Here is a 26,584-nt window from a genome sequence, read left to right as displayed (position 1 = left end):
TTCATAGTTTCTTTCATGTTAATAAGCCATGGTAGCATGGTAGAGATAGAGTAGTTGGGGACCTAGGACATCAAGTGACCTTGAGACACAAAGTCATCTTCAACCAGAACTTGATACATATGGTAATGATACACATGGATGAATGTTCACTCAAAGCAATGGAGACCAGAAGACAAAAGAACATCTTTAAAGTGCTAAAAGGAAAACACTGTCAAGCTAGAATTCTATACTCAGTGAAAACATACTTCAAAATAAAGGTGAAATAAAGTGATTTTCCTATATATAAAAGTTGGGAGAATTCATCTCCAGCAGACCCATACTACAATAAAAGTTAATGTAAGTTTTCTCAGATTGAACAGAAAGGACCAACCAGGAACAGCTCATCAGAAGTAGTGCATGCAGAGGGTACAAGCAAGCCGGCTGAGAAGGCAGCCCAGATGTTCATGTCATCCACCACTATTACATTAGCACCATTTTCTTGCTTGTCACTCTTGGCCTCATGAGATACCACCCTCTTTTTTTTAGGGCCATGCTCAGAGCACATCAAAGTTTCCAGGCTAGGGGTTGAATCAGAGCTGCAGCTGCCAGCCACAGCCATAGCCACAGCAACACAGGATCTGAAATGCATCTGCAAATTATACCACAGCTCAAGGCAATGCCAGATCCCCAACCCACTGAGGGATAAAGCTGAGGTTGATTCATGCATTAGATTGATATTGCTGTCATAACAAATTAAACTTAATGACTTAAGATAATTTATTAACATATTTCTGGAGGTCAGAATCATAAAATAAGTATCATAATGCTAAAATCAAGGTGTTAACAGGACTATATTTCTTTGTAGAGATCCAAGGGTAGAATTCATTTCCTTCCTCTCTCCAAATTTGTAAGATGTCTACTCTCCTTGTTCATAGCCTCCTTCCTCTATCTTCAAAGTCATCAATGTCATGGAACATCCTTTTCATACTGCCATCTCTGTTTTTTGTCTTCTGCTTCCCTCTTCCATTCTTAAGAACCTTTGGCCACCCCAAAAATCCAAGATAATCTCCTTTTCTTAATGTCAGATAACAGTAATTTTAATCCCACTTTTAAACATAAGGTAACATATCTATCTGTCTATCATCTATCTATTTATCTATTTATCCACCTATCTATCTCTATCATGATGAGAAGTAGTTAATACTATACATATTATTAGACAGAACAAAAAATTAACCATACCAGGTTTGGTATTTATCTCATAAATAACACAACTAAAATAAATAGAATGGGTATTTGAGGATATCCTGAAAATGACATGTAAAGGAAATTGCAGTAACACATTCCTTGAGAATAGGCAAGAAAAGCATACTGGTCAGAATCAAAATGGAACTTAAAGCACAAATGCATTCTTTAGTAGGATAAATCATTCTTCATATATTTCTAGGGACATTTTTAAAATAGGCTATTTTCCTGATTGATGATCTCAGAGTCACTGAGTTGCTATGCTTATTGGTTTCAATCTCTTTCCTTTTCTATTAGGTCATTGTAGAAAATCACCTTAAATACAGTGCATACAAATTTTATTCCTCGCCCAATATTGCAACATTTTCTTAGGTTTCTTTTGTTTTCATCATATTATTCAACAACTCAACAAAAATGTCTGCTCTGGGTGTATGATCAAAGTGTATCTATGAACATAAGTTCTTCCCTGTACCCATATACTGTCTGGATACTATTTGCACAATTATAGAAAACTGAACTTGTAAACTCTTCCTAATCATACCACCTAATCTCTACTTTCACCATCCCCCAAACAAGTAAATAAACAAATACACACTACTTCTTTCTAGTGTTATGGTTATGCTCTCAATAAATGATACTACTCTTTTCCTAGTTGATCAATACACAACACATACATTGCTATATTTTTTGTGATTCCATGAGTAATAATGCCACATACCCTTTCTCAAATTTCCGCAATGGCTTTCTATTTCAATTAATGTAAAACTCAGACATTTTTCATGGTCTAAGGGCCCTATATGACCCAGTGTCGTGAGACATGTTTCTACAATGTTTTCTTAGCCTCTTTGCTGAAAACTCCATACTGTCCTGCTTTACTTTACCCCATCTTCCTGCTTGGAAAACAGTAGTAGTGCTGGTAAATGACTCAAGCTTAAGAACAAAGACCTAAAGGAATAAGTTATTCATAGGGTCAGCTTAATGAGGACTTAATGCCTTGATCTAGGCACACTGGACCTGTGCAGATTTGCACTCTGTTTGCACGGCATGATACGGAATAAAAGAAAGAGGAGCCTCACGGCCCCAAGGGGTTTATGAGGGGTCCTTAGCAGGATATGCATTAGCAAGGAGAACTGAAGTGCAAACCTAGGCACACCATCTGCTGAAGCACAATGGTGATTTTCTAGATGCTATGCATAGATAACTGACGCCAAGCTTCCTCAAATGCTAATGATTGTTAAATGCCTAAAGGTCAGAATAAAAGCTTAATCAACAATCAGCTATGTGACTTTTAAAATAACATAACAAAAAAAACAAACCCATATCCTGCACCTACAACCCCCTTCTCACTTGACATAATCCTAAAAAACACAATAAAAGCCGTGTGGTTTCTTAAGGTGGTACTCTTGGTCTCTGAGACCTTGAGTCCCCCGGTGGTTCCCACCTTTACTTAAGATAAATGTCTCTGTGTCTTGTTTTATGTTAACTTTTTTTCTTAAGTTTCACAGTACCCGTTCTTCAGCCCCATCCTGCTAAGCTGGTCTCGGCAACCCATCTCTTGGCTGCCTCTTTATTCTCATTTCTTACCCCTTTCCAAGACATTCAGTATACATTAGCCACAATGGCCTCCTAATTGCACCTTAAAAACACTAAGTATCCTTCCACCTGACAGCATTTGGATTTGCTTTGCTCTCTGCCTGGAATACTCATTTGCCAGAGAAGCTGTCATCATATTCTATGTGTGTGTTTATTTGGTTACTGTCTGTCTGCCTCCACTAATGTGAAAGCTCCATGAGGACAGGGACTTAGTTTTCCTCACAACTGCATCCCCTCTGACCACCTACTATCTAGTAAGTATTAGAAAAATATTTGCTGAATGAATCAACACCATCAAAATGGTGTTGCTTCTACTTCCTTTTACTTCTATTTGCAAGATTTCCTCATTTACCACCACTGCACAAGTTATCTAATTGCTCATGCTACTGAAATAATCTCCTATCTGGTGACTTCATTTCTACACTTGCCCCATGTAATCCATGATTCACATTAAAGTCAGTGCCACGATTTGAAAACACAATTATGGTTTTGTTAAGACCTCCATTTTTGAAAGCCTCTCAATTGCATTCTATTTAACCTAAACCCAATTTTAATAGAAGTGTACAAACATTGACTTCCTCTCTAGACTCTTCTCATCTCTCTATCTCCTTCTCCAGACATATTGCTTTATCTTATATAACTTTAAGTATTTTGTCACTTTGTTCCCTAGGGATCTATTCTCTTATTCTACCTCCCCCAAATTATATTAGTTTTTGTTTTGTTACATGCTCCAGAGCATCCTGTATTTATCTTTCTAATTTATCAAAATTATATGTGGATTATCTCCGGCATGAGAACATAGCCCTTGTAAATTAATAGGAAGACCTTCTCATTACCCTCCTGGTAGGGAGTTGTGCAGGACTGGGTCTTACATGTGTAAGTTGTGGCCTCCCCAGGTATTTTGAATCAAGAATCATGTCCCCACATAGATGCCACTGGACAAGGAAGGGATGAGCGACTTCTTTTTTCACAGAGAACTGAAGATGCTCTAATGTCTCTTGCGGAACCTGGTAGAAATTAGTAAAACACCTTTTCTAATTTTTAACATTGCTACATAATGTTTTCTTAAAATGAAGAAACATGAAAATTGAATCTGGGATAAACTACATGGCTAGAAAGATATTTGGGAAAAAAAACAATCACAAGAAAACAAAAAAGAACTTCTGTGTGATCTTTTTCTAAGGGTACTAAATAAATTTCTCTAAAGAGTTTAAGGCATACTGCTATCCAGGAAGAGAAAACACCAGTCTTTGGACATATATGGCAAATTTGCTCAATGGATGATGTCCCTATTCCTTTTAAAGCAGTTGTTGTACAAATCCTTTTACAGATATACTGTTGTTAGCTTTCCAAAAAAGTTTTCTCTTTACATGGTATACAACCTGCAAATAACCTCAATGAAAACTCCCTATTAGTACATGGTTGATAGTGTTCAAAGCACCTAATGAGAAGTGGAAATAGTAACTCCAGATAGTCAGTGCCTAACAGGATTAACAAAAATAAATGATAGAGTTTAAGGTTAGAATGCAAGAACTCTACTCTACCCTTCAATTTCCAGGAAAGTGGTAGTTTACCAAAGATAAAAGTTGAGATACTATGAGCACTATGTGGCATATTTAAACAAATATAGAATAGCTGAAGGGGAGAGTATGTAGAGACAAAATAATATTACTAAATTAAGTGTTAATCCATCATATGATTCAATTATACTATATTCATATTATAGACAACATTGAGAAAATTTAAGTTTATAACTTTGTAAAACTGCATTATGCATTCAGTACAGAAATATATGTCTTTCTGGGGGTATTTGGGAAGAAATAATTTTCAAACTCAATGAAAGAAAATAATTTTACATATTTCAATTATTATTATATTATTTTTCTTATTTTCTGTGGCATACAGAAGTTCCCAGGCTAGGGGTCAAATCAGAGCTACAGCTACTGGCCTAAGCCACAGCTACAGGAACACCAGATTCTTAACCCACTTAGAGAGGCCAGGAATTGAATCCACATTCTCATGAATACTAGTAAGGTTTGTTACCTTAAGCCACAACAGGAACTCCTATTTCAGTTATTATGATAGTAGTTAATGAAACCATCAACAAAACAAATGGCAGCCTACTGAATGGGAGAAAATATTTGCAAATGATATGACCAAGAGGGAGTTGATATCCAAAATATATAAAGAAGAGTTCCCATCGTGGTGCAGTGGAAACGAATCCAACTAGGAACCATGAGTTTGCAGGTTCAATCCCTGGCCTTGCTCTGTGGGTTAAGGATCCAGCATTGCCGTGAGCTGTGGTGTAGCTTGCAGACACAGCTTGGATCTGGCAATGCTGTGGCTGTGGCTGGAAGATGTAGTTCCAATTCTACCCCTAGCCTGGGAACCTCCGTATGCCATGGGTATAGCTCTACAAAGCAAAAAAAAAAAAAAAGTATATATATATATGTGTGTATATATATGTGTGTGTATGTATGTAGAGCATATACTACTCAGTATCAGGACACAAACAATCTGGTTTGACAATGGGCAGAAGACCTGAATAAATATTTTTTCCAAAGAAGATATGCAAATGGCCAACAGCTATATGAAATAATGCTCAACATCACTTAACCATCACAAAAATGCAAATAAAAAAACCCCAAAACCACAAAGAGATATCACTTTATATCTGTCAGAATTACCATGATCAAAAGACAACAAATAACAAATGTTGGTGAGAATGTGGGTAAAAGAGAATCAAGTACCCTTGTACTCCATGTGTGGAAATGTAAATTAATGTTGTCACTGTAGAAAACATTAGGGAAGATCCTCAAAAAACTAAAAATAGAACTACTATATGATCTGGCAATTCCACTCTTGGGTATATATCCAAAGAAAATGAAAACACTAATTCAAAAAGATATGTACATCTCAATGTCCATAGCAGCATTACCTATAATGGCCAAACTATGGAAGCAACCTAAGTATCCATTGTAGGTTGAGAATGCACAATGCTCTTTTCCGGCTCCAAAAACCTTGCATACAGTGTCCCCTCTGCAGGAAGGCACTTTTTCCCCTCAATAACCCAGTTAACTCCTCTTTGTACTTTTGATTAAAGCCAATTAACACTTCCTTAAGAAGTCTTCCTTAAGAACAGCCTACATAGGATCAAGTTTTCCTTTTTTTCATATATGCCTCTAAATGACATTACCTTTCCATCATAGCATTTAGCCAAATTGTAATAAGGGAGAACCTGACTTTGTTCATCTTTATATGTCACCATTGCAAGCTCAGTGCCTGCACACAGTAGTTTCTCAATATATGTTTGTCAAATTAACTAATAAATCCAAGTAAAATAAGAAATGTTTTGAAAATTATCAATGGTTCTATAAAAAGTCAGTGAAGTATAATTAATATATAGTAAAAAAATAAGGCAAACAAATATCAATTTAATATACATGTTGATGATACTGTTTGTTTTTTTTAACCTAACAGAATGACTTCCACAATCCTTTGAATAATTCAATTGAGGTTTATGAGATTTGAATGAAAAAAATCTATTATGGCATCTGTAAATTCTTTGTTGGAAAATTAATGGTAATCTTAGGAATTAGCAGAAATAAAGTAATATTGATAATGTCAATTTGCAGAAAGATAAAAAGTGATTTTTTTCCTAGATAAAAGAGGGATTATTAATAGTTGCCATAAGAAATCAAAAAGAAGTTCAGCCCTCTTTCATATGGGAATGTCAAATATTATTGACACTAATATTAAAAAAAAAGGTTTCTACAAATAAGTTCTCACCCTTGATGTGAGTCTTTTAAGATATTCCACAGTCCAACTAGTTATTAATAAATCAAAGAAGGACAAATCCATCATTTTGTCTCACTACTCCCTGTTCCTCCTGAGGCTGCCTGACAGAGTGTGATTTATGACATATAAGTTGTGCTATGGGGCTTGACATGGTGAGTGTGATATCATTTAATATGTTCTTGCAATCCACTTAGATCTCTTTGACAAGCATTTCATCTGCATGTGTTCTCAGCACTTAAAATAGGCGTCTTAACTAAAGCAAACTTTATATCCAAAAATATATGTGCATTCTCTATGTATTTGCAATTAAGTCTTCTTAAACTATTTAAATATACACAAATATTTACAAAATCTGTTTCCTGCTTTAATTTCTTAGACACAAAAATATTTTAGTCTTATTAAATATTATCTTTTTTTCTGGCCATGGCCTAAACTTATAAATCATATTTCATCAAAGTTTAGGGTGGTTTCAACTAACATAGCTACAATATTTTAATTTTTGTTTTAATACATTGCTCAATCACTAAATCAGACGTTCACAAACCAGATATTTCTGATTGGCTGTCAAGATTTGTATTCCTTCTATGGGTTCTCTTTAGCTACAAGTAATATAATCAGTAAAGAGGTAGAACATATTATTACAGATTCAACCCTTATTCTTTATTTGTTAATGCTATAAATTATTTCTTCTCTTTACTACTTTGAAGGCATTTTCTTTTGAGGATTATTTTATTTAGTTCATATAACAGACCCATGAGGAATGTATTACATTTATCATCTTAAATTTGTAATTACTAAAAATTACAAGGATTTTGCCCAAAGTCAGTTAGCTAGGAAGTGCCATGGACTTAAGAAAAAATATGCTTCTCTTATCTTACGGGAAATTTGGTATATCAAATAAATGGGCTCCCTTTTTAATGCAGGAAAATATAAAATCCCAAATGTGAGTCTCTCTTAAAGCAAGGTACTAATTTTAATTAAATTGAAACAGTGCATGCCACTTTGTTCAGGCTCTACAATAAGAATCATTTCTCTCCACTGATAGTAAAAACTAAAAATAGAGAATATTTATAACCCAAGTTGGTAAATAATGAATATCAAAGACGTGAACTAAAACATAATTCTTACTGATCACATACACATGGAATTATTTTAGATTTTGGTCACAAATTTCAACGTGTTAGGGAGGTCCCCCACACTGACAACATTCTGACTCCAGATAACTCCGGACACTTTTTAGAGAGAAAAATCCTTTACTAAACACTAATCACAAATCATGTGAAATTGCCTACCTAGTAAGTAATCATATAGATATGCCCTCCCATCCCAAATGCCCCAAGAATAAAATGTCCTTTTCTAGAATTTAATACTAGGGCATGAAAAAAGAAAAGCAAAAATCAAATATAAAATGCTTTGTCAAAAATATATATCCAGCACCAGCATAAAGTCCTAAAAGTACCAATTTTGAGAGGGCCATTTGGCAGGACACAGCTGTCATTTGCTTTAAACTGCTTGTATACATTATTTGTTTCAGCTTCTACTCTGTAGTTATTCAACTGCAAATGCCACTTGCTATAAAAATACTAGAAGCATGGATAAGGTAATTATTAAGTGAATAAACTATTTGGAACCAAGTTTTCAAGTAAATCTCAGCATCAGACTCCAGATTTTGTGTGATCTTAGTATGCCTTTTTTTTTTTAATGTGCAGTAGGATTTATACCCTACACCTATACATCTCTGAATCCCACCCATATATTGATGCCAGCATCTTCTCTTACAGGGTATTAATATTTCCCAAACCAAGTGAACTCTAGCAAGCAATTAGCTTATGGTAATTATTGTGTGCCTCGTAATGGATTGAATAGCCTCCCCTCAAATATATATCCAAGTTATAGGCCTCCATGTTCCCTGACTACCCACCAGTACCTGTAATGTGTGTTTATTTGGAAGCAAGATATTTACAGATATAATAAAGGTAAGAGTCTTAGGATGAATTCATCCTGCAATCAAGGTGGGTCCTAAATCCAATGACCAGTGGACTTAATTGAGAAAAATGAGACACACGGAGACACATGGAAGAAGGTCACATGAAAACAGGCAGAGATTGTATCATCTTGACATAGGCCAAGGAGTTCCAGGAGACTCCAAAGGCTGGTAGAGTCAAGGTAAGGTTATACTCTAGACCCTTCTGAGGGAGTATGGCCTCAAAACACCTTGATTTCATTTTTTTAGCCTCCACAACAGTAATAGAAATACTTTTTCATATTTCAAGCCACCAATTTTATGGTAATTTGGCTAGTAGCCCTAAGAAACTAATACCTGTTTCTAGTATTTGTTCAAACAAAGACTACTATTAAATATTTTTAAAACAATGGTCACCAGTGTTGATTATGGCAAAGTTTGTCTTCATATATTTTTCTACTTAAAATGGATATTATTGTATTCAATCAGGTATGCTTTCTTCTTTATAAGTGCTGCTTAGATATGTCACTATTAAATACCATCTCCTCTGACTCCAGGCCTTTTTTAATTTATGAAGATTTGTTAGGGATTAGATGTTTGTGACTCCTGAAAACTCCTATGTTGAAGCCCTAACCCCCAAAGTGACCTGTATTTGGAGGTGGGTCTTTGGGATGTAACTAAGCCTAGATAAAGTCATGAAGGTAGGGCCTCCATGATTAATTAGCCTTCCTATAAAAAAGAGGAAAAGAGATCAGAGCTAGCATTTTCTCACCCCATGTGAGGACACAGAAAGAAAGCATCCATCTGGAGTTCCCACTGTGGTTCAGCAGGTTAAGAATCTGACTAGTATCCATGAGGACGCAGGTTTGATATCTGGCCTTGCTAAGTGGGTTAAGGATCCAGCGTTGCCACGAGCTGCACTGTAGGTCTCAGACACAGCTTATATCCTGCATTGCTGTGGCTGTAGAATAGGCTGGCAGCTGCAGCTCTGATGTGACCCCTAGCCTGGGAACCTCCTTATGCCATGGGTGCAGGCCTAAGGAGCAAATAAGAATAAAAAGCATCCATCTGTAAACCAAAAAGAATCAGAATCTGCGAGCAACCCGGTGCTCAACTTTCCAGGCTCCAGATCTGTTATTTAAGCCAGAAAACCTAGAGTATTTTGTTACAGGAGCCTGAGCTGACTAATACAAGCTTGAATAAAGTGGAAATTGGTATAAAATCTAAGTTCTAGGAAATCATTTTGTTATAGGAAAGTGATGCAAAAATCATTTAAATATTACCACATACTCCATTTATACTGCCAAAATAAGGAAATTTGTGTTTTAATCAAGACTTTAAAAATTAACAGACTTTTCTTACCACGAATATTAATTATTTAATAACCATGAATATTAATTATATTTGCCAGGTTAATTTTCACGTGCAGTGTAGAAGGCTTCTAATTGCTCCATATTTCCCAATAATTTTGTTTTACTTTGTTTTGACAATAGCTATCCTAATAAGGGTGTGGTGATATTATGTTATTGCTGTTATGATTTGCAAGTACTTCCCTGATAATTAGTGATATTGAACAACTCTTAATATACCTTTTGGTCATTTGTAAGTTCTCTTTAGACAAACGTCTAATTTCCTTGCCCATTTCTAAGTGAGATATTTGTTTTCTTTTGTTTTTCTATTGAGTTGTTTGGAACACCTTATTTATGTAATGGAGTTTTTGAATAAATGAATATGTTTAATATAGTCCAATATATATGTAATTTTTAAATGCTTTGTGCTATATAAAAATCATTGATTTTAAGATCATGAAGATATTCCTCAAATTTTTATTTCTAGAAGCTTAAGCATTCATATTTATATGAATCCATCTCTAAATACTGTGCCTATGTGAGTAAAGTTAATTCAAATGCTCATTATAATGTAGATTCCCCGGTTCTAGCTAAAATTTTTCATATTGGATTCTTTTAAGATTTAAATTCTTTAAGTATAATAGATACTTAGCATTGATGGATTTGTTTACTTTTTCTAATCTAGCGGTTCTTAATCTTGGTTCCACGTTAGAATCAAATATTTTGGTTTGTTGCTTGTTTTAATAGCACTGTCTGCATTTTACCTTCAGAAATTCTAATTTGATAGCCAACGCCTTGGAATTATAAAAGTTCTCTGTTTTAGTCTGGGAAAACATGTAATTGAAGACAGAGGTTATTCTCCCTTGGATAAAAACACTTGAAAGGACTTACCTTTTTCTTGAGAAACAGTTCCTGATTTCCTCTTTGCCTCCTTACCCAATGAAAACTTAACTTCTACCCAACATTCCTGTATGGTGAATATATACTTGTTTCAAGTTTCTACATATTTTCATCCTGATTCGATAGAATTATTATTTATTATTTGATAAAACACCTATTTCTTCAATAAGTAACTCATATTAACAAAAAGGCATATAATAGATTGAAGTGGCTTGCAAATATTGTGATATTATTATGCCTACTTTACACTTGGGAAAATTTTAGGCAATTAAATGTTCCTATTGTATTGCCTTAGAAGAATCACAGAGGAATAAATACTCTTCAGGGACATATTATATGATTTTGCATTTATTGAAGAAAACTAATTTTTAAGCATTTGTTGATTTGAAAACACAGCTTGCTATTATTTAGAGAAGGTAGACACATGCAATGATTTTGAAGTAGAATTTCTAGCATTGACCTAAATACTTTCCTCAGATGTGTTAGATTTGAAAATAAATGGTATTTATATATTTATTTGTAATAAACTATATTTTAAATTTAAAACCTTAAATCAAATCTTTTTGGGAAAAAGGTATTTTAGCAGTGTATAAGAAATTCTGGGTGTTTCTTTTACTTGATTGACTCTACCTTATCCAGATACTATCAATTTTCAAGGCTGCATAAATTCAAATTCTGTCAGGAATTTCTTTAATATCAGCCCACATGACTCACATGTATGTCAATTACATGTATGTTTTTATTGTTCCACGTATGCCTTACTCCATCAAATGGGATTTTAATCCTCATGATTACGTCTCAACTCTTTTGTAAAATCCACATTATATAGCATAAGGTGGTTTTAAAAGATCCCTTACTGAAAGAATTATTATATGTGTAACTAACAAATATTTAGCTATTAGTCTCACAGGAGAAGATTTATTCAAATACATGCATACTAACGTATGATAGCAATATTAAATCTATAGATCTATTTTAGGAGAATTAAAAATATAATAGTATTGGATCTTCCAATCTATGAACATGGAATGACTTTCCATTTACTTAGATCTTAATTTCACTCAGTAATAGTTTTTTGACATACAACTCTTACAGCTATTTTGCTAAATTTATTTCTGAGTATTTTATTTTATAGTATTGTGAATATAATTAATTTTTCATTGTATTTTAGGATTTTGTTGCTAGGACATGTAAAAACAATGGAGAGGAATATTATTCTCATATTCAAAAACCTTATGAAAATCATTTAATAGATTGTTCTGGATTCCTTTGGAATTTCTATCCGGATAACTAAGTCATCTACATATAAAGACAGTTTTATTTATTTTCAGTCTGCATTGCTTTATAATTGTTATTTCTTATTGCACTAATGGACTCTTCAGGAAAATATTGAATATAATTGATAAGAATACTATGAAAATCCTTAGCATTTAACTGAGTAGGGGGAGAAATTTTCAGTATTTTTCTATTAGATATGCTATTAAATTGTGAATTTTTTGTTGATCTTTATCATGTTGAAGAAGTTCCATTGTATTCTTTGTTTTTTAAGTTTTTTTAATCATTAATTGATATTAGATTCTGTCAAATTCTTTTTGTACATCTATTGATGTGAACTTGTGGTTTTAGTTTTTTATATACAACAGAGTATAGTATTTTGATTGCTTTATGAATACTAAGATAATTTCGCATTCATGGCATAAATTTTACTTATAGTGTATAATCATTTTCACATGTTGTTGGATTTAGTTTGTTAAGATTTTACTAAGATTTTGTATCTCTATTCCTGAGGTATATGGTCTGTAGTTTTCTTTTTATTCTCTTGTTTCTGTATTTGAGATTTCATTGTTTAGTTTTTATACCAAGATAATATTGGCCTCATGAAATGAGTTGGGAAGTATCTTTTACTTTCCTAAAAAGTTCATGAAGGATTGGTAACAGTTTTCAATTGAATATTTGAAATAATTTACCAGTGAAGCTATGTGGTCTTGGAAATTCTTTCATGGAGACTTTTAATTACTAATTCAATATCTTTATTATAATTTGTCTATTCATATTTTCTATTCATTTCCAGTCTTGAAAATCTATGTCCTTCTTAAGAATTTGTTACTTAAATAAAAATTATGAAATTATTGGCATAAATTTTTTCACAATATTCCTCCCACAATTATTAGTCATTTATGGTTAGTAGTATCAAACACCATTTATTTCTAATTTTAGGGATGCATATACTCATTTTTTAATTCACTAAATAAATATGTGTCAATTTTATTCACCTTTTCAAAGACTTAAACATGGCATCATTTAATTTCTCTATAGCTTTTTTTTAATTTCCTGGATTTCATCTTCAATCTTTAATGCATTTTCACTTTGTTTGCTTTGAGTTTAATAATCTTATTATTCCAAAGTTTAGGGAGTTTTTTTGTGTGTGTTTTTAATTCTTTTTATTGGAATCTCTTTCTATTTAACTAGCAAAATTAACTATCTACAGAGGAGGACTTTACCATTCTTACCTAACTTAAAAAGAGAATATATAATTCTTATCTTCTTGTGGAGTTTAATGATGACAACGTCAGTAAAGGCAGAATTGAGGAATGAAGTTGGTACAGTCATTGATCTCATAATGACAAAGGGTTTACAACTCCAACTGAACTCATCTAGTTTTTCTACAATAATTCTTATACATATAATTTCCTCAAACAGAAAAAGTGTCAATGTTACAAATTAATATCATTTAGAAGATATAAGGTATAGAGATTTAGTTGTTGATTTAAAATCTCTTTTTAAAAATTAAATCTCTATTTTGATATAACTTTAGATTGATATGTAATTATAAGAAATAATTCAGGGATTGTTATTACAATCTATGTAAATTTTACTGTTTCCTCCATTGATAACATCTTACAAAACTATAATAAAATATCACAAGGATATAAAGAAACTGATACAAATCAAGATCTCTCCTGTTATTCTTTAATAGAATACCTAATTCCTCACACTCCCCATTTAATGCCTGACGATAACTTATCCACCCTCCAGTGCTATTATTTTGTCATTTCAACAATGTTCTATAAGTGAAATCATACAGTATGTAACATTTTGTGATTAGATTTATCCATTCAATAAATTCTCTGAAGATTAATTGAGGTTTTTTCATGTATCCATAGTTTACTCCTTTTTATTGATGAGTAATGTTCCATAGTATGGATGTACCCACAGTTGGATTAGGAATTCACTTGTTGAAAAATATCTGGATATTTACCAATTTGAGGCTATCAAGAATAAAGCTGGAGAGGGGAATCAAGATAGTGAAGTAAGAGGATATGGAGCTCACCTCTCCCAAAAAACACATCAAATTACATATACGCAGAAAATGGTTCTCATGGAAAACCAACAGAAAACTGGCAGAACTCCTATGCAACCAAGACTGCAAGAAATATTCCCATATAACTGGGTAGAATGGTGAAAAAAAAAAGCATCAGGTCAGGACCTGTGTCCCCTTGGAGGGGTCTAAGAGGAAAAGAAACTTCCCATGGGCCAACTCTCACCCTGGAGAGCCAGCAGGTTAAGCTCCAGGCTGAGAATCCTAGTCCTGGTTTACTAGGTAGAGGGGACAAGCCTCCTTGGTTACTGGGACAGATAGAATGGCTGAAGAAGCCCAGACTCCACTTATGAGGATTGTGCAGGTACTGGCTTGTCAACAGACAAGGCCTAGAGAGCTCTGCCCTGAAGCTGCCACCTCGATGCATTCCCGATCCAAGCTGGGCAAACATCCCAGCCCGACTCACTCCACATATGGCTGGGCATAGGATTTCAGACAGCCAAGACTCAATCTAGTGAAATGGAGTTAAGGGTGAAGCCAACTGGGTGAAGTCCTGTTAGAACAGCAGAGACTGCTGTTGACAGCTGCTCAGTAGCATCACAGAGGCAGCTTAGACTTATGGCAGCAGTGCAGCTGCCCAAGACCATGCAACCAAAGCACTGCAATTCCCACTCATAGTGTACAGTACACTCTGACCCCAGCCACTATACACCACAGCTTGGCATTGCATCTATGGCTGCCAGATCCTAGTCATAAACTGATATAAGGACACAGGAGTAGCACTGGGGTCCACGGTACTGGGGTGTGGTCCATATGGGGCAGTGGCAGCTGGTGTTGGTGCTTGTTCAAACAGTGCCTCACAAGCAGCCCAGACCTCTAATGGCAGCACAGATGCTTCAGTTTCTGCAACCACAATGCCATGAACCCCAGTCCCAAACTGGGACTAGGAATCTCATTAAATCTGCATATTCCACACCATAACCTTGCACTTGATCTGGGCTAACCATAACAGGGAAAATACCCAAAGACTTGAGCTGCATCTGAGCACAGCTGTAGGGACTACACAGGTAGCACATCAGACATCTGTGATACATGAACCTCACTTACTTTACCACCTGTTTGGACTTAGGCCCCAGTTTAGGGAAAAGGAATAATACACACTTAAAGAGAATAGAACTTGCTAGAGCCCAATCTTTAGGACTTTTGCTTCAGGAACCAAGGAGCAAACCACATTCCTGACAAGATGAGGATAGCCACAAAGAAAGGAGGAAGCCCTGCCTCACACCCAGTGGAGGCTCTAGCTCCTCCCACACCGACCATACACCCTATCAAGGTTATAGTGGCCAGCACACACTGAGGAAAGACATGGCTATATCAACTCCATCCCTTACAGCAAAGACATTGGGCACACACAGGCTACATGGTGACTCTTCGGCATGAAAACACCACTTCAAACCACAACAGATAACTGTTTCTACTAAATTCATGGAGACAGAGAAAATTAAATAAAATGAAAAGGCAAGGGAACTACTCTCTATTGAAAGAACAAGAGACAAGCCCTGAAAAAATAAATAACAAAACAGATAATCAGTCTACCTACCACACAATTAAATCAAAATATTGTTTATAAAAATGCTAACCAAATTGAGAAAGACTATTGAGATAAGTGCAGATTATTTTAACAAGAAACAAGAAACTATAAAAATAACCCAATCAATAATAGATAATTCAATTTCTGAGATACAAATTGATCTAGAAGAAATGAAAAGCTGACAAAATAACACAGAAGAATATATAGGTGATTTGGAAGATAGAATAATGAAAATTATCCAATCAGAACAGCAGACAGAAAGAAAAATGAAGAGAAATAAAAGCTGCATAGGACGTCTATGGGATAAAATGTACTAACATATGAATAATAGGAATTTCAGAAGGAGAAGAGAGATAGTGAAGGGAATTGAAATGTATTTGAAGACATAATGGCAGGAAACTTCACAAACTTAAAGAAGGAAATGGATATGCAGATCCTAAACAGACCCACACCAAGATGTAGCATAATTAACACCAAGATATAGCAAAAGCTAAAAATAATGAGAAAATTATAGGCAGCAAGAGAAAAACAGAGTCAGTTACAAAGGAACCTCCATAAGACTATCAGCTGATTTCTCTGAAGAAAATTTGCAGGCCGGAAGGGAGTAGCATGGTATATTTGAAGTGCTAAAGGGAAAAACCTACAACCTAGGATACTGTATTCCACAAGATTATCATTTAGAATAAAAAGAGAGATAAAGAATTTCTCAGACAAACAAAACCTAAAAGAGTTCAACAATACTGAATCTGCTTTAAAAGAAATGTTAGAGTCTTCACTAAATGGCAAAAAAAGAAAAAAAAAAGAAACACAATAAGAATCTATAAGAAAGAGAAAAGACAAATGAGAAAGGATTGAAGATCACTTAAATAAGCCAGTGTAGATTAAAAAACAAAAGAAAATTGTAGAAAAAAAAACTATAACTACAGTATAATGTTTAGAAACTAAGCATAAAGATATAAAGAACAAAATCAAAAACACAAAATGGGGGGGAGAGGAGTAAAATGTAGATCTTTTAGAATGTGTTTGAACTTAAATGATTATTACTTTAATTATGGATCAGCATATATGAGCCCCAAAGTAACCACAAATCAAAAAACCTAACCTAATACACAAAAAACAAAAAGAAAGGAACTCAAGCATACTACAAAAGAAAATCATCAAACCATAGTTTGAAAAACAAAAGGAAGAAATGAACAAAGAAGAGCTACAAAACAACTGAAAAACAAGAAATAAAATGGTAATAAGTACATACCTATCAATAACTACTTTAAATGTCAATGAACTAAAGACTCCAATCAAAAGACATAGAGTGACTCACTGGATTAAAAAGAAAAAAGACAAGAAGCACTGCTGTGTTGCCAACAAGATATGCACTTCAGGATGAAAGACACACAGATTAGGGGGATGGAAAAAGAGAGTTCATGTAAATAGAAACAAAGCAGGTGGGAAGCCTTACTCATATAAAACAAAATAGACTTTAAAACAAAGGTCATAAAGAAAGACAAAGAAGGACATTATATAATGATAAAAGGATCAATATAAAAAAAGATATCAAACTTGTAAACATACATATACTCAATACAGGTACACCTAAATATATAAAGCAAATATTAACAAACAAAAATGGTGAAATTGACAACAATAAAATAATAGTAATAGAATTTAATACCCTACTGACATCAATAGACAGATCATCCATACAGAAGATCAATAGGGCAACAGAGGTCCTAAATGACACAACAGGCCAACAATACTTAACTTATATCTACAGGACACTAGGTCCAAAAAAAGGAGAATACACACACTTTTCAAGTATTCATGGAATGTTCTCCAAGATATACCATACCAGGTCACAAAATAAGCCTAAACAAATATAAGAAATTATATCAAGCATATGTTCCAACTGTGATGGTATGAAACTAGAAATTAACTTCAGAAAGAAAAACAGGAGAAGAACAAACGCTACTTGGAGTGGAGATTAAATACACTACTAAGAAAACAAATGGGTCAACAAATGAAATCAGAGAGGAAATCAGAAAATACCTCTAGAAAAATGAAAATGGAAACACAGTACCACACTGTTTTGATGACTGTGGCTTTGTAATATTGCCTGAAATCTGGGAGAGTTATGCCTCCTTCTTGGTTTTGGTTCCTCAGAATTGCTTTGGCAATTCTGGGTCTTTTGTGGTTCCATATAAACTTTTGGATTTTTTTTTCTAGTTCTGTGAAAAATGTCATGGATAGTTTGATAGAGATTGCATTGAATCTGTAGATTGCATTGGGTAGTATGGCCATTTTTACAATATTAACTTTTCCAACCCAGGAGCATAGAATATATTTTCTTTTCTTTACATCCTCTTTAATTTCATTGATTAATATTTTATAATTCTCAGCATATAAGTCCTTTGCCTCCTTGGTCAGGTGTATTCCCAGGTATTTGATTTTTTGGGGTGCAATTTTAAAAGGTATTGTATTTTTGTATTCCTTTTCTAAAATTTCATTGTTACTATACATAAATATGATTGATTTCTGAATGTTAATCTTATATATAGACCAATGGAACAGAATAGAGAACCCAGAAATAAACCCAGACACCTTTGGTCAATTAATCTTTGGCAGAGGAGGCAAGAACATAAAATGGGAAAAAGACAGTCTTTTCACCAAGTATTGATGGGAAACCTGGAAAGCTGCATGCAAATCAATGAACCTAGAATACACCCTCACATCATGCATGAAAATAAACTCAAAAGCTTAAAAGACTTACATGTAAGACAAGACACCATCAAACTCCTGGAAAAGAACATAGGCAAAACATTTTCTGACATCAACCTTACAAATATTTTCTCAGATCAGTCTCTCAAAGCAACAGAAATAAGAGCAAAAATAAACCAATGGGATCTCATCAAACTGACAAGCTTTTGCACAACAAAGGAAACCAAAAAGAAAACAAAAAGACAACTTATAGAATGGGAGAAAATAGTTCCAAATGATGCAACGGACAAGGGCTTAATCTCTAGAATATACAAGCCACTTATACAACGCAACAGCAAAAAAGCCAACAACCCAATAGAAAAATGGGCAAAAGACCTGAACAGACATTTCTCTAAGGAAGATGTATAGATGGCCAACAAGCACATGAAAAAATGCTCAACATCCCTGATTATTAGAGAAATGCAAGTCAAAACTACCATGAGATATCACCTCATACCAGTCAGAACAGCCATCATTAATAAGTCCACAAATAACAAGTGCTGGAGGGGGTGTGGAGAAAAAAGAACACTCCTGCACCGTTGGTGGGAATGTAAGCTGGTACACCCACTATGGACATCAGTATGGAAATACCTTAGAAACCTATACATAGAACTAGCATATGACCCAGCAATCCCACTCTTGGACATATATCCAGACAAAGCTTTACCTAAAAAAGACACATTCAGCCACATGTTCATTGCGGCTCTATTCACAATAGCCAAGGCATGGACACAACCCAAATGTCCATTGACAGATGGTTGGATTAGGAAGATGTGGTATATACACACAGTGGGATACTTCTCAGCCATAAAAAAGAATAAAATCTTGCCATTTGCAGCAACATGGATGGAACTAGAGACTCTCATACTAAGTGAAGTAAGTCAGAAAGAGAAAGACAAATACCATATGATATCACTTATATCTGGAATCTAATATATGCACAAAGGAACCTTTCCAAGGAAAAGAAAATCATGGACTTGGAGAATAGACATGTAGTTGCCAAGGGGGAGGGGGGAAGGGATGGGGTGGTTGGGGAGCTTGGGTTAATAGATACAAACTATTGCTTTTGCAATGGATTAGCAATGAGATCCTGCTGTGCAGCCCTGGGAACTATATCTAGTCACTTATGATGGAGCATGATAATGTGCAAAAATAGAATGTGTACATGTATGTATAACTGGGTCACCATGCTGTACAGTAGAAAAAAAATTGTATTGGGGAAATAACTATTAAAAAATAATAATAATAACAAGAAAAGTAAATGGAAACACAACTTCACAAAATCTATAGGATGTAGCAAAGGCAGATCTATGGTAGAAGTTCATAGTGAACATTGGAATCTACCATCTTAAAGAATTATAAAAAGAAGACACTTATGATGAAGCATGATAATGTGAGAAAAAGAATGTATACGTGTATATTGTGTAACTGGGTCAACATGCTGTACAGTAGAAAATTGACAGAACACTCTAAACCAGCTATAATGGAAATAAATAAAAATCACTATATAAAAAAATAAAAAAAGAACAAAAGGATAAACAAAAACACATGATCAGGTCATTATATGCAGCAAAAGCATTCAGCAAAACTTAACATCCATTCATGATAAAAAAAATCTCATCAAAATGGGTATAAAGCGTACATAGCTCAAAATAACAAAGGCTATTTATGACAAATTCATAGCCAACATGAAATCTGAAAGCCTCCCACTAATTTCAGGAACTAGACAAGGATGTCCACTTTCCTCGCTCTGTTTAGCATAATATGGAAAGTTCTAACCACAGCAATTTGACAAGAAATAGAAGTATTCAACTTGGAAGGGAAGAGTTAAAACTCTCACTATTTGCAGATGACATGACACTCTCTATGGAGAATCCTAAAATCTGTGCCCAAAAAACTATTAGAACTAATAAGTGAATTTAGCGAGGTTGCAGGATACAAGATTAATATGGAAAAATATGTTGCATATCTATACTCTAATAATGAACTACCAGAAGGAGAAAGAAACAAATATAATTATGTTTAAAACTGCATTAAAAAACCCTAAGAATAAACCTAACAGAGGAGGTGGGAAACCTATACACTTAGAACTATAAAACTTTGATGAAGGAAACTGAAGATAATGTAAAGAAATGAAAAAATATCCAATGCTCTTGAACTGGAATAATCAATATTTTAAAAATGATCATACTACCCAATCTCTACCAAAATACCCAGAATTTTTATCACAGAACTAGAATAAATAATCCCCAAATCTTTATGGAACCACAAAATACTCCAAATTGAACAACAACAACAAAAAAAACAAAGCTGGAGTCGTAATCCCGCAAGATGATTAATTAGTATGGATTGTAACTTCTAGCTTTTATTTTATGTCATTTAAATAATTCCCATATGTATATTTTGATGTACAAAGTATATTAGTATGGTTTTATGTGAGTAAACTTTAGAACATAAATACCTTATATATAGTCTTTGATCAAAATTATTTTACCAATATTAATGAAAAATATCATTAAAAAATAAAATTCCTGACTCTTCAAACCATTTCATACTTACTACTTACTAATGTTAATGATAATTATTTAATTAACTTTCATTGCCTAGCACAATGTAAATAATAGGAATGATGATATCCAGTTCTAATCGAGTATTCACTATGGTCCACATTCTATAAAATAAACTCTATTAGACATTTAGCCAATCATTACAGAAAATATATGAAGTACATAGTGTTCTAGTCCCTTGTTAGTGATTTTTAGAATCTTAGGAAATAAAGAGAATATGCCCATAATTAACTGGGACAAGATTGAAACCAATCTATATCTTTTACTTCCTAGGGCTCAGTCTTAAACATTTGGCTGCATGACCCCTCATTCAAAAATCCTAAACTGGACAAAATTCATATAAAAAGGCAGAAAATTCGTACAAATACCACTTCTAATTTTCCCCTAGGGGGCCCTTTATAGTATGAAGAAAAGAGGGTTATGTGTTAAAGAAGATACTTTACCAACAAAAATATTTAACTAGGAAAACTGAGGAGGAAGATTATGTAAAGAAAGCTGTTAACCTTTGGGGAAAATCAAGGATTTCAAATGAATTCCTGAAAAGACAGAAAAAAAAAATAGAAGATTTTGACTTAAAAAACTTCTTTGATGAGAATGCTTTCTGATTCCATTTTAATATTAGGCTTCTATGTGATTATAATTAACCCCATGTGGTTTTAGTATTCTGAACCATCAAGACACATAAATGGTCTTTTGAAAAATGAACACATCCATGAATAACTGAATAAAAATCTATTCTTGTATTTTTACAATTTTGTCCAATCATGCTTACTTCCTTCAATTTGTTGCCTCATTCTCAAAACATATAGCCAGTAACTCATAAAAAGAAACCCTTGGGTTATTACTACAGTTCTTGATGGATTTGATTCTAAAATCCTTTTTTTTTTTTTGTCTTTTTACCTTTTCTAGGGCTGCTCCCACGGCATATGGTGTTCCCAGGCTAGGGGTCTAATCAAAGCTGAAGCCACAGGCCTACGCCAGAGCCACAGCAATGTGGAATCCGAGCCGCGTCTTCATCCTACACCACAGCTCACGGCAACACCAGATCATTAACCCACTGAGCAAGGCCAGGGACCAAACCCGCAACCTCATGGTTTCTAGTCAGATTAGTTAACCACTGCGCCACAACGGGAACTCCTGATTCTAAAATTCCTGACCTAGCCCATTATATATCATTTGTTGTCACCTCTTCTTACTCTTTGTTTAGTCTCAAAGGTCATCCTCCTAATTTTGGACTAATCTAATCCCTCAAGAACACTAACATTCTAGGTGGGGTCATTCTTCTTTTCTGAGCAATGGTTTGAACTCTTCCATTGACTATGCTGCCTTCAAAATATCCTACTTGTTCTGGATATACTTTTGTCAGAGTTCCTTTCAGCCAAAACTCCATCCAAAAAATTTTAAAAGGTCCATTGAGTTTGGGTGGTATGAGAAACAGAAAGTAAAGAACTTCCCAAGGACATACAATAATATCACTTTTTTCATAAATCTTCATAAATGTCACTAACTTTTTATAAGTGTATTAATTTGTTAAAAATTAATAATCAGAAACCTTAATTAAATGGAGTCTGTAAGAAGGGGAATCTCTCATGCCTTGTAATGATAGCTGGGCCCAACAAAAAGAAAGATTCCTCTTCTTTCCTGTCAAGGACTAAGCCAAGGAAACATCATGGACTCATATTTACTATGCCCTTCCAAATTCTTTCCCCCCAGTATACAAGCAGACTCCTTCCCTTGACCTGGCTCACCATGAGCACAGACTCTGGAACTGAAATTCTACTAATCCTGAATAAACTCATCTTTGTTGGAGTTATCTGCCAGTCTCTTTGTTTTAGGTCAACAGTGCTTTCTTACATCCCCTTGCAAACACTTTCCCATTCTTCCCTATACATATACAGTCACAACTAGGAGGCAAATTCAAAATGATATATGCATTTATACTTCAGAATTTGAAAAGAAGAAATTGAAAGAAAAAAATTGGCCTATAGAGCCAGTGAGCTGATAAACAGATATCCTTCTTACTGTTTTATTTTCTTTACTTACAATGACAATGGAATATAGGAAGTACAAAAGATGCCTTTAACCTGTATCATTGGATGAGAAAGCTGATATCCTTGTTTATGCAAAAATCCTTGACCACAAGTGGAGACCCTGTAACTCACATTATGAATGCTGTAGTCATTTTTGCATCCTCAGAGTTTTGCCATACAAAATGTTTGCCAATTGCTACTTGATATTATTAAGTGCAGATAGTTTCATGAACACTTCTACTGATTGCACGCTCCAATTCATCATTTCTTAACAAGTGGCAAGAAGTAAGACAAAGACTGCTAGATGATATTGAATGACTTTTGAATTACTGAGGGCAGGGCTTAGCCCCACCCCCCATACCTCTGTTTCCATCGTCCCAAATTAAATGCTTTCCTAATCAAAGTATACAGAATGATCTTTTGTTTATTGCCATTTGACTACAAATGTCACCGTGCACATCTCTAAGCTCTGTCTCTCATGATGGAAAAACTAAATATAAATTATTAGAAAACAACACCTGCTCAGTACTTAATACAGAGGAAAAACACAGCTGTACTATTTGAAACAAAAAATCCATTTGTTTAAGCTCAGCATGTCACTTATATTACCAACTGTGAAAGACATAAGTCACTGAGGGTGTGAAATAAAATACTGCATGACAGATACCTGTTTTCTCTTTGGGAATTTCCATCTAAGGACTGTCAAGCAGAAGAGTGTGACTGATGAGACCACTGTAACCCTGTCTCTAGTTTAACACTTGCTGTTGGAGCACGGTAATAACAGTTGTTACAAGTGAAAATAATGTCATCAATACAGTACATCAGATGGCCTGAAAGGTGGCCTGTCGAGAACTTGGTTACGGCTGACAGCTGCCCTGATGGAAAGAATGATGGAAAAGATGGTTTTCAGCAGGCTTTTATTGATGATTTTCATTTATCTCTAAAAGTAGCAGGGAAGACCACAGATCATGCAGTCTCATACCTATATTATGGAGCAAACACCATTAAGGGAGATAAAGAAGTAGCAAATTGCAATGGATCAGAAGAATTACCAGTGAAACAATGTTTTGTCTATCTCCATTCCCTATAATTTAGCATTCTGCCAAGAACAAAAATGACTTTTCCTACTTGAAACTTCTCACTTTTGGTCTATTTGTAATCTATTTCCTAGTTTTTTGTTTGTTTGTTTGTTTGTTTGTTTTTACAGTTGGATAAGTGATATTTAATAAAATTACATTTCTATTAAGAGCAGTTTTTAGTTAGATGTGATGAAAGTTTTGAATTTACCCAAATAGATATTTATATAGCATAAACTACATGTGTACAGTTTTAATATTTTAAGGAAATAAAATATTAGATTCTAAAAACTGGTAAACCACAAACTAAAAGCTCTTCTAGATCTTTTGGATACTACTGCAAAAATTTCTCCTCCTATATTGTGGGATCTAGGATATAGGAACCATGTAAAGGTAAGTGTTCTAGGTCTAATGAAAGGTCAGAGGTGGTACGCTACAAATCCACAGGTTCCAAAGGGAAATATAGAAAGTTGGCAGTAAAAATAGCAATGAGAGCAAGGGTCAAAATGTGGGAAACATTAATTCAGTTTGTCAGATATTGAACTAAGCATCCTAGATACAATGTTCTTAAAATCTTCATAGTGATTTTTGTATGGTAGATGATTTTAATATCACTACTTTAAAACATAGGAAAGCTAACTTAAGGAGGTTAAATAACTGGTTTAATTTAACATGGACCCAATTAGCTGTGCCCTAAGAACAGAAGCTGTTAGCACTGCCTTGAACGATGTGTGCTCGACAGCCTCAGAAGATTCCCTAAGAGAAAATGGTGTCTACCGCATAATATTTCATCTCACCATCTAAGTAATTTACATTATCCACCTGTTACAGCCCAGAGTAGACAGTCTAATAGAAAATATGTATCTAAACAGCCTGGGCAGAGATGTAGAAGTCCAGAAACAGGCATTAGGATCCAATTTGAGATAATAGTATATACATTTGGAATGGACTTAGAATCGAAGGTGACTAGAATGTAACCTCAGAGAAGCAAAGTGAAGCCCCAATGGACTTATGAGAGTGTACTGAAATGATATAAAAGACATCCAGTTCACTCAGACAATTGTGGAACAAACTGCTTATTGTGAATGGGGTGGTAGACCTAAGAAATAATTACTGTCACTTTAAAATATGTTTATTCTACTCAGGAGAAGAGAGTGGATTTGTGGCCTGGAATGAGTTGATGAGACATGAAAAAAAAAAGGAGTATGTCCTTTAAAATGCTAATAGTATTTTTACTATGTTGTGGTATATTTTATTTACTTTTTAGTAAATAAATTTTTCAGAAAATTAAAAAAAAAAACCTTAACAGTAGGACTTAATCTGTATAATCAGATATTTCCCAAAAGAAAGGATATTTACATACAATGGTTGTGATATGTGGTACATTAACATTCCTGCATGATGTTCTTCCTCTATAATATGAGAACATAAAATGATTTCATTAGGTCAGAGGTGATCTATCAGGATAGTGAAGAAAATCTAACTCTATCTATGACATAAATGAAGAAAAGTCTCTCAGTAACTCAGTGGAAACTGCTCTAAAGAGCTGAGGGGAATCCAGTTTACACATGATTTCTTGGTTAGGGAATATGTGTAGTCAAGTACAAATCTAGGTAAAAGATCACTGCCAGTCATAGAGAACAGATACCTCAAGTAAACAATTTTAGTGCTTTTCTATGTATGGGAAGATGCAAGAATCTGGGTGGACTAAAATTCCTCCTGAGATACGCATCTAACTATTTGAGGAGACTTCTTGTCCAAAGCACAGAGTGCCTCATCCTGTTACCTTCTTAGTTCTTCTCAGTGTGTTGTCAGTCAGCTACTGTAATGGGTTGTGCCTTAATCCTTGTGGAACTTGGTGAGCAATACTTTGTTCTTTATTTATAGTCAGAACAGTACAATCAAAATATATAAAGTGAATTTTTGAGATGGAAATTTTTCAAATGTGGAAGTATTTGCCAAATAAAGTAATAAATAATCCAATCCTCACATTTGCTTCAAATATAAGTAACCACTTATAAAGAAAATTCTAGTATCAAATCGAAAGCTGGATTTTGACAGATGACAAACCAGTTGTCTTTAGGCTGACAATATTTTTGTTCCACTAAAAGATATCACTACCTTTTAAATAATCAAATTATTAACCAAAATATAAAAATTGGAATTTTTCACATGAACAATTTCATTTCTTATACATCTTAAAAAAAAAACAGAATATCTACTCATATTTTTCATAGACAGTGACTAGTTTTACTTAGCAGCTGCTGCCTTGGTTAGGGTGTTTTCTTCAATTGCCTTCAATGTCCAGCATTCAACAGTGTCCTTACTTGTTACAATGGTGATATTTATCATTTGCTGTCATTCTTCAGCTATGGTTTTCCATACTCAGGTTGCTTCCCTCACTTTAATTTCTTGCATTTAGC

Source organism: Phacochoerus africanus, chromosome 15 (genome assembly GCF_016906955.1).
Source record: "Phacochoerus africanus isolate WHEZ1 chromosome 15, ROS_Pafr_v1, whole genome shotgun sequence".
Taxonomy (NCBI): Eukaryota; Metazoa; Chordata; class Mammalia; order Artiodactyla; family Suidae; genus Phacochoerus; species Phacochoerus africanus.
The sequence above is the reverse complement of the archived record's forward strand: the minus strand, read 5'-3'. Positions refer to the sequence as shown.